We start from the raw sequence: 7,213 nt of genomic DNA, 5'->3' as shown, positions 1-7,213 counted from the left end.
TGTTAATACCAAATCTGCCTCCATTGGAACCTTCGTGGGTTTAGCACCAAGTAACCCAGCTTCCTCTAATATGTCCAGTGTATATTTCCGTTGGCAAATTGTGATTCCAGCTTTTGAACGTGCGACCTCGACTCCAAGGAAATACTTTAGAGTTCCAAGATCTTTAATTCGAAATTGACTGCTAAGGAAAGCCTTTAGGTTCTTAATTTCTGCCTCATTATTGCCTGTAATCACCATGTCATCAACATATAACAATATAATGGTGAGTGAAGTACCCTTGACTTGAGTGAACAAAGAGTAATCTGCCTTAGATTGGCAGAAACCGATGGTACATATTGCCGAAGAGAATTCTCGAAACCAACTTCTGGACGCCTGTTTAAGACCATATAAAGATTTATGGAGTCGACACACGACTTCTCCCCCTGTCGACGACAACCCGGGGGAGGCAACATATAGACCTCCTCTTGAAGTTCACCATGAAGAAAAGCGTTTTGGACGTCCATTTGATGTAAGGGCCAATCGCGGACAACAGCGACAGTCAATAGGCAACGCACGGTAATGAGCTTGGCCACCGGTGCGAAGGTCTCTTTGTAGTCGATACCTTCACGTTGGGTGAAACCTTTGGCAACGAGACGTGCTTTGTAGCGTTCAAGAGTGCCATCGGACCGGTACTTGAGTTTGAAAACCCATTTGCAGCCGATGGGTCGTTGTCCAGGCGGAAGAGGAACAAAACTCCAGGTTTTATTGTCTTCGAGGGCCGTGAGTTCAGCCTGCATTGCAGCAATCCAGTGGGGATCTTGACAGGCCTGCTCATAGGTAGTAGGCTCCACCAAGTGGGAGATATGAGAAATAAAACACTGATATCCAGGAGATAAGCAGGAATAGGAAACATACCTATGTAATGGATGACGCGTGCTGGACATGGATCGTGAGGGGGCCTCTGTGGGCGTGAGCAAAGTTGAGTGATGAGCCACATAATCTTTGAAGTGGGCTGGTGGTTTGGTGAGACGAGTAGAGTGGCGAAGAGGGGCTTGGTGAGAAATGGGTGGTGCAGATGGTTGAGGAAGAGAGATGCTGGAAGGGATGGGTTCAGGTGATCTGTCGGCAAGTGGTGTGTCAGCAGGTGAGATAAGAATTGGTGTTGGTGGTGATGAAGGCTCGAGGTTGGTTTGGGAAATAGGGACAGCGGTGTGTGGTGAATCAAGCACCATGTGATGTAGGCCAAGAGTGGAGGTGGTGGGGTCATGTGAATTGGAGCCATGTGCTGGATGGATGATGGGAGTAACATGCATGTCTTTTTGGCCTATAGTTGGTAAGGAAGTGTAAGGAAATGTATGCTCATGAAAGATGACATCACGTGAGATAAAGAATTTATGTGTGGCTAGATCATATACCTTATAACCTTTTTGGCCAAGAGGATAACCAAGGAAAACACAACGGCGAGCACGGACGTCAAACTTATTGGTGGGTGTGAGGTTGGTGGCATAGCTAAGGCATCCAAAAACGCGTAAGTGCGTATAAGTTGGTGGTGTGTTGTGCAAAAGTTTGTATGGAGATTTATGAGAGAGCAAGGGTGTTGGCAAACGATTGATGAGATAACAAGCAGTTTGGATACTTTCCCCCCAAAATTGTAAAGGTAAGTTTGCCTGAAACCTAAGAGCACGACCAACATTTAAAAGGTGCCTATGTTTACGTTCAACCACCCCGTTTTGTTGTGGTGTGTAAGGACAAGAATGTTGGAAGAAGGTGCCACATGAGTCTAGGTAAGAACGCATGGAAAGAAATTCACTACCATTATCCGTACGAAGAGCTTTAATGTCACTTTGAAATTGTGTTTTGACCCAAGAGAAAAAGGATTTCAAAATTGTTTGTGTGTCAGATTTGAAATTCATAAGATGTACCCAAGTAAATCGAGTGAAATCATCCACAATAGTGAGAAAATATCGTGCCCCAGAGTGTGTTGGGTTCCTGTGAGGTCCCCAAATATCACAATGAATTAAGTCAAATGGTGCGGAAGTTTTAATTTCACTACGATGAAAGGGTAAACGAGTTTGCTTTGCTAAAGGGCAAACTTCACAAATGTGTTTGGAATCAAACATTATTTCAACATTATTCTTGGCTAACAAAAGTGAAGGTGCGGATGATGGGTGCCCAAGGCGCCGATGCCATAGGCTGGTGGTATGATGGATGTGGTTGGCGAGGTGAGGGTTTTGTCTTGGTGTAAGATAATAGAGCCCATCAAAATGTTTGCCCAGGCCAATCACCCTCCTCGTATCCATGTCCTGCACAACACAAAAATCCGGATAGAATGTCACTATACAGCACAAAGCTCTTGTCAATTTACTAACATACAACAAATTGACACGAAACTTTGGTACATAAAGAACTTTATCAAGAGATAGATCATGTGACAATTTCATAGAGCCAATATTTTTTATTTCTGCTTGCCCCCCATCTGGTAAACCAACGGAGTCATACTGAGCATCAATGATGTTGTGTGTTGGTGGTGAATGTGATATATGGTCGGTTGCTCCACTATCAACAATCCAATATAGAATCGAGTGTGGATCTGTTTGTGCGATATTGCATTTAGGCGAGAAGATACCTGTTGCGTTTGCAAGTGGTTGTCCATTACCATTACGGAGCATGGCAATGATCTGATTATACTCCTCGGTAGTGAACATAGGACAGTCAGAAGCATTAGACTTGGTGGTTGCAGCAGCGTTGATAGCCTCGACATTGTTGACTGTGGATCTCTTATTCTTGGGCTTTACGTTCTTGCCATGCCATTTGTGTCCTTCTGGAAACCCAATAATGTAGTAGCAATGGTCCACCAAGTGTCCATCTCCGTCGCAGAAGGTACATTTAAGTGACTTACGTGAATATGTGTTGGAGGACTGTTTGTTGAATGACGGCGGCGCTGGGGTTCGCTGCACTTGCATTGCGTGAGAGTTCATCCCTAGATCTCGGCGACTGGCCACATCCATCTGCCGTTCATGTTGGAGAATGAGGCCATGAACTCGGCGTGTGTCAGGGAGTGGATTCATCATTAGAATCGAGCCTCGTATAGTCGAGTAGGAGTCGTTCAATCCCATCAGAAACTGCATAACTCTTTCTTTTTCTTCCCGTTCAGCGAGTTCTTTCAAGCCTGCACAAGTGCAAGTGAGTGGGTCATGGCAGGACGCTAACTCGTCCCACAAGGCTTTCATCTTGGTGTAATAGGAAGATACTGAGAGCTGCCCTTGACGATTTTCAACAATTTCTTGTCGAATCTGGTAGATCCTTGAGTCACTGCTCTGTGAAAACCTGTCCTTGAGATCGTTCCAAACTGCAGCAGCAGATTCAGTGTACATGATGCTGTTGGCAATGTCTGAGTGAACTGAGTTCACAATCCACAGTGTTACCATATCGTTGCATCTTTTCCAAGCTGCATATTTTGCATCCTTGGATGATGGAGCTGTAATGGTTCCATCAATGAACCCAATCTTGTTCTTTGCGCTGAGACCCATGCTTATGGCACGGCTCCATTGCCCATAATTGTTCCCATCAAGTGGTTTGGAAGCTAGGATAAGTCCAGTATGGTCTGAGTGGTGTATGGTGTATGGGTCTGAGAATTCCATGGTATTCTCATCTGGTTTCATGTTTTTGGTTGGTTCTGTCATGGTGTTTGTGAGAGATCTGTGGTGGTTATGGGAGGACTACGGTGGTTATGGTGGCGGAAGCGTGATAGAGTCACCAAGATCGGTGCTCTGATACCAACTTGAATTGTGAATTCGTATATTGCATTAATTGATAATATTGGTACACAAGGTAAGATTTTATACAGAACCTATGTGCTATTCTAAGTAAGCAGATCCTAGAATAAAGCTAATTATATTTACATCCTATAATCACTCTATCCTAAGAGTTGACAATATCGGAAGCTCCAATCACTCTCAATCAGATTGTGTAATTGATTTTCCTTTAACAGTTTCAACTGCCAAAAAGTTTATGTCAAGAATTATCAACAATGGTGGCGAGATTTTGGTGGGGGAAGTCAGGTAAACGCAGCATACATTGGAATTGCTGGCGGAATCTGTGTCGGCCAAAATGCTTAAGAGGACTGGGGTTCAAAATTTTTGAAGCTTTTAACCAAGCCATGGTAGCCAAACAAGCATGGCGGCTGTTAAAGAATCCTTCCTCTTTGGTTGGTCAAATCCTTCGAGCCCGTTATTTTCCGAATGGTGATCTTCTTACAGCTGGGTATGGGCAGTCACCGTCTTTAATCTGGCGCTCAATTCTGTGGGGAAGACAAGTTATTGAGCAGGGCCTTATTTGGGAAAATAAATTTTTTCTTTTACTCTCCATATTCTTTCCATCTTCCTGACCTCAACAAATTCAGCGAGCATTGATCTATCCATCCCAATCCTTTGAAAAGTTTTTTTTTAAAAAAAATTCAAATCAAATTCTCAACTCCACCTTTAATATTGTGTCAGGGTTGGTAGGTGTTGATAATAGAGGCCAAATCCTTTAATTTTATTCCATTTTAAATATTTTTTAGTCTAATTAACCCACATACGGGTCCTTATTCCATAGAACATCACTTCAATTAAAAATCCATTGTAGTCTTGTTGGTTGTATGTTGTTGTGGTGGTGGTGTCGCGGTCGTGAAGCCACCAGTACTGCTAAGGGGTTGATGAGAATATTAATATGGTAAGGTAAGGTCGTGATGTTGAAAACACATGAAGAAGATGAAGAATGGTTTTTTTTTTTTTTTTTGGGGCTAAAATTTTTATGTTTTTAACTTGGAGTTGATGGTGTTTGGTCGAATTAATAATTAAAGGGTATTTTAGGAATAATGGTGGGTGGAAAAGTAGGATTTTAATTTTTCAAATTTACATAGTGGGTGAGAAAATAGGACAGGTAGGTGGAAATAGCAGTACTCTATATGTATAACAAATGTTATATATATATACAGAGTGAGCAAATTGTTGACACAAAGACGTTTCTAGTTGTGTTGGTTTGTAGGGCCTCACCTTCTATTCAGGACTCGACTTCAAAACCTGCTTGTGTTAAAGGCTTGTCCGATGTCAACACCAACATTCAATATCCCATCTACTTTCACAACCACAAACTGAAATAATAAATAATCCATCACAATGAATTAGTCAATAGGGGTACTTGTCCGATGTGTTAAAGGCCTGTTGACACAATCATGGTGATTAATCAAAAGGTGTAACATCTCTAACCCAACGTAATCGATTTAATCCAATTTAATTCTTTTGTGAAATTTCAATTTTGTCCTTGGGAGTAGGGGTACTTTGATCACTTGAAGAAAAAAAAACATTTATTGTATGGTATTATAATGGTGTAAGTTTGTGTTAACTTATGTGAGGCCCCAATTTAAGGTTTGCACAGGGCCTTCAAAATCTCAAGACCGGCCCTGCATCAATGGGGTGTCTTAAAGATAAGCGCTTTTGGTTTTTCTCAAAAAATGGTAAATATTCTGCGAAGACTGGATATCGTCTTGCTTTTAAGACTTTGTGATAGAGAGGTCAATGGGGAGATTGGAGGTTCCAACTCTGGAAGTCAGCGCGCTTTTTGGAAAAAACTTTGGCACTTGGAAGTTCCAAATAAGGTTAAAATCCTGCTTTGGAGGGCAAGTTTAAATATTTTGCCTACAACATTAAACCTTGTTCAGAGGGAAGGTATTAGTTTCAGTTTATTGTTCTGGTTGTGGGACGGCGACGGAGGATGTTATCCATGCTTTTTGGGGCTGTAAACGCAGCAGACAGTTTTGGGCGCTAACTTCCTTCAACATTGATTCGACGGTCAGACAAGGCTCTTTTGCTGATTTTTTGGAGGTTATGTTCCTTACTCTTTCAGATTGTGACTTAGAACGTTTTGTGTGTTGTTGCTGGAGAGTTCGGAAGCTTCGCAATGAGGTGCTCTACAGAAAGACCGTGGAGTTTTTGGAGCAGTTTAAAATACATAATACTTACACCAAGCCAGCAAGGGTGCCACGATTTATTATATGGATAAAACCTCCCTCTTCCTCCTTTTTATTGAATTGTGATGGGGCGATTGGACAAGCTGGTTGTAGTAGAGGGGTGGGTGGTGCCTTAAGAGACTCTGCAGGTAACTTTATTTGGGGGTTTGTCGATCAAGGCCCAGCAGGTTTAGATGTTTTGGCTACTGAAGAGGGCTAGGGGAAATTTGGTTTTCAATTCACCCCATCATTGAATAGAGCAGATTGACGCATTTTATTCAAATGGTTAGAAATAAATTGGTTCAAAACGTAGGTCCAAATGGGTATCGTCTTCGACATGCTATCTGGAAACCTCTTCCCTCTCCGAGTTGCATCCAATAAAGAACCCTCCTTTCTGTCCTACCCAATTCAACAACAAAAACCCAAAATCAAAACAAACAGACAAACCAAAAAAAAAAAACCAGAGAGAAGAGAAAGTTAAGCAAACATATAAACATGATAGTTGTATGTTGTACCTGCAAGTTGAGTGACATGGAGGTTGAGGCGAGAGGTGTTGAAGGACCAGTTATTGTTGTGGCCGTCAGTGGATTTGAAGTAGCAAGTATAGTGGAACTTGGAAGAGTAGGAGAGGGAGGTCAGGCCAAACCTGCAAGATTTCGCCGACAAAGATGGAGTCGTCGTGGATGGATTTAAGGGCGTTGTAAAGGGTGTTTTCCCTCCTCTTTATCGTCCTCGCTGCCCTGTATATGCTCAGCTGCTTCGTGTCGTCGTCTTCCATTGAACTCTGAAACTTCGACTCTTTCTTTTCACTCAACAAATTGAAATAATTTATAAAAAAAATTGAAAAAGACTTGGGAGTGTTCTGTTGAAACTGGGTTTTTTATTTCCTCTTTTCTGAAACTGAATAACCCTTACTCTCCATTGTTAAGCGATTTAAAAGAAGTGGGGCACAGCAAGTTTAGATGTTTTGGCTACTGAATGTGCTGCTATACACATGGGATTATTGAAGGCTACTGAGTTGGGAATCTCTGATTTTTTGGTTGCATCAGACTCGCAGGAAGTTGTGGTTTTGCTGAAAGGAAATGGAGAGCTCTGGAGTAATCTGGGTAATATTGTAGATGACAATAGAAGGTTGCTAGCAGAACTGTGTGTTAGTGATGTTATTTTTCAGCCATGTTCGAGTAATCGGGTAGCTCACTCTTTGGCGCAGTTTGGGCTGCGAGAACAGCATCATTCTTTCTGGGC

This window comes from Prunus dulcis, chromosome 1 (assembly GCF_902201215.1).
Source record: "Prunus dulcis chromosome 1, ALMONDv2, whole genome shotgun sequence".
In the NCBI taxonomy this organism is placed as follows: domain Eukaryota; kingdom Viridiplantae; phylum Streptophyta; class Magnoliopsida; order Rosales; family Rosaceae; genus Prunus; species Prunus dulcis.
The sequence above is the reverse complement of the archived record's forward strand: the minus strand, read 5'-3'. Positions refer to the sequence as shown.